This window comes from Nicotiana tabacum, chromosome 19 (genome assembly GCF_000715075.1).
Source record: "Nicotiana tabacum cultivar K326 chromosome 19, ASM71507v2, whole genome shotgun sequence".
Lineage (NCBI taxonomy): Eukaryota > Viridiplantae > Streptophyta > Magnoliopsida > Solanales > Solanaceae > Nicotiana > Nicotiana tabacum.
The window spans coordinates 126,429,020-126,432,396 of record NC_134098.1 but is presented as its reverse complement, the minus strand read 5'-3'; positions in this window follow the sequence as shown (position 1 = coordinate 126,432,396).

The following is a 3,377-nucleotide window of genomic DNA, read 5'->3' as shown; positions in this document are numbered from 1 at the left end:
CTTTGTCAGCAGAAATGGTTCCTTACCCCTGGAACATATCAAAGTATTCAGAGAAATCACGATTCAAGTCATACTATTCTAAGTTTGAATTAGATTACTTCCTGATAGTTGTAAATTAAGTTGGATCCTTGTCTTTTCTACTACTAATTCAATAAGAAAAAAGTGAAATTGAAAATTAGCTACATCATGATGTGCGCTCAAGACAATGAAACAAATATAAGGTCACTGAGTATTCTCATTTTGTAATATTATTTAAACAATAGTGAATAGAACCAACCTCTAGTTGCATTTAGTGATCAATAAAATGAATAGAGAACCATGAGATCTTAGGTTTAAATTTCAGAGGAGAAAAAAAAAATACGAAGTTAATCTCGTTAGACTTGCTACTTAGATCTATCACAACGCCAAATGATGTTGAATTCTAGCAATGGAACCAACGCTTTTCATTTAATTCTGAAAACAAAGCGTCAATTTTTATCCAAAGGAAAAGGAACGAAATAACGAAAACAAACAAAATAAAATATGATAACCAAGAAATAGTGCAATAGCTTTATGACCGCTGGCGTATAAATTATAGTCCAGAAGAGATACATGTGCTGAGTCTGCTTTAATAAAAAAAGTTCTTTATGATCATGCAAACAGCTTTAAGGAAGGTTTTGTGGATTCGGTTTCTCTTTTTGCTCTACTTGTCTTGATCTTCTCACAATATGGGTTTTGCATCTCTATGTAGAGTTTAAGTTTTGATGCAGAGAGTACAAAAAATATTTAAAAAGTTAATTTAAAAGATAATTGTAATAATTATTATTGTTTACCCTCAAAATCTGATAACAATTAAATTTGTAGGTGATTTTAAGAATACACGGATTAACTTGATACAAAGCAATAAATTAAGTTACTATTGAACATACAAAGATAAAACAAATTCAAACCACATGAATTGGATGGTTCGGCCTTAGTGAAATAGTCGCTCTCGAGCCGGGATCACCACGTCCGACACATATGAAAAAGAACAAAACCTAGAGACAGAGAAAATAATAATATATTGCATTTGAGTGCGTGTTACAATGTACTTCATGATTATTAGACCCACTTTATATAATATGAGTGTCATACTTTAGGTACAACTCTATAAAAGATAAAAAATCTTCTGATTTACTGATTGTCGGTTCCTTATCGATACGTGCCGAGATCCCCACCGCGATATTCGGCCGGTCATGGATATTTCGGCTTTTTGTTGGCTATGCTTGATTGTTTGACAATGTTCTTCGAAGTCGTTCGAGGCTAGGAATGATTCCAGGACCATGACCTCGACATTCTCGAGGGCAGGCGTCATGCCCCCGGATTCTGGCCCGATGGGGCTTTTGGCTCGATTTCGGTCCCTTGCAGCCATGTCTCGAGCCTGACTTATTTTATCGGAGGCCGGGATGTACCATAAGCTCAATTTCACCCGTATACAGATAGTCCCCTTATTTTTCGGAGAGTAAACGACGAGAAACGACATGAGCTTCCGATTCTTACTTTGACACATCGCAACATAAATGACAAAACATCCGAAACGTCTCTTTAGTCAAGTCATAATGACACTAAATGCATGTTAGTCGCTGGTCTGCAGTCTCTGGACGTGAAACACTACTGAAATACTATAAATACCCCCTCATTTGTTCATTTTTACTTTACATCAAACCTTCTACCCTCGTACCCTCAGGATTTCAATACTCTTTTGCATTTTTACCCCGGTTATTCGAGGTCCTTTGCAAGAATTTTTACCTATCTTCTTCTCAAGCGAGCAAGTCTAATCCTTCAACTCCCTCTCTTTCTTCATCTTTCCCAAATTTTCCTCCATTTTCATTTTCTAAAAGAATGGCAAAGACTTCCAAAACAGTTCCCAAAAAAGAAGCTCCTTCTACTTCGCGGCCGGCTACTGAGGTCAAGGAGACCGCTCCGTGCGCGGCCGTTGATGAACCAGTACCCGAACCCCCTTTGAAAATGTTCTTCCTCGGGGAATGCTTGGTCAACGTCGATTTCAAGGTTGAAAAGCCTTCCTCTGTACAGGGTCAGTGTGAGGAGGTCTAGAGATACATCTGCTCGATTACCGAAGAGGTCCTCCATACGGTCGGAAAAGACTGCAACTGGGCCGATAAAGACTTAGTGGTCCCTGAACCCGAAGAGGCCATTACCACCTATGTCGAGGGATATCTAAGTGTTTACACTAATCCCTTTACATTGGGCCCGGTAAACCCGGTCATTTTAGATTTCTACAAGAGGTACAACGTGTGCCTAGGCCAGGTTCATCCATCACTGTAGAGGATCGTGATCCTCCTCCAATTTTTCGTGAACAAAATCGATCGGTGCTCGTTCTCCATTGATCATCTACTCCGCTTATATAGTCCCCGAATCTTTCGGGGGAGGGGGGGCTGATAAAGCTTGTGCATCGGGGCGAGTAAAGCCCCATTCTCAAGCATCGATGAGGACCGGGATCGAGGCTGGAAAGGTCATTTTTTCCGAGTGAGGACTTCAAACTTAATTTCGGCTGAATGCAGGCCATTCCCCGTGAAGTGGAATATGTCACGTAAGTAGAAATTTCCTTCAAATGTTGATTCTATGTTTATTTCTCTTTTCCTTATCGATATTCGTGGTGCTGCAGTCGTCGCTCAGGTCCCAAATGATGTCTCTCGACTCAAGGAGTGGGTCGGGGGTATCGTTTCACATATTCCCTACTCCAAGCGCTCGTGGCACAAACTCTCGAAGGGCCGTTGGGAGGCCCGTTCCCATGGCGAGACTTCTTTTCAAAGTAGGTTGTGTTAGGCTTCTTCTTTTAACATTAAGCCCTTATTATCTTTACTTCGTTTTGCATGCTTATCTAAGGATGTCGAGCTTAGGCCTCCAGTCAACGACAAGGACTTACCTATTGAGTCTCCTTCTCTGGGATAGGCCGAAGAGAGGAAAAAGAGGAGGGCTCTGAGTTCCGCGAGCTCAGAGAAAAAGAAAACAAGGAGAAGGTTGGTTCGCAAGCCAAATGAAAACACCAGCTCCCGAGCACCAGCTTCGAATTTTCTCTACCGGGTGAGGGACGAGTCCGAGGGAGAAGAACCTTTTTTCTGGTGGCCCGCGAGGCGTCGCAGCTTGAAGAGTAGGGGGCCTCTGAACTAGAGATCCGTGAGGCCGATCTACCTCAAGCTAGGGAGGTTGATGAGGAGACCGGGGGCTGAGGCTTCTCGGGATGCGAGCAGTGCCCTGAAGGAGGCACTTGGCATGATAGACATCAAACACCCTGACGAGGGGGCCCACGGAGCGGACGACCCCTCTGCTGCTTTTTTGATGGCGTGGATTCCACCGCCACGGATGACGCCAACAGGTTAGTTGACCTAGAGGTACCG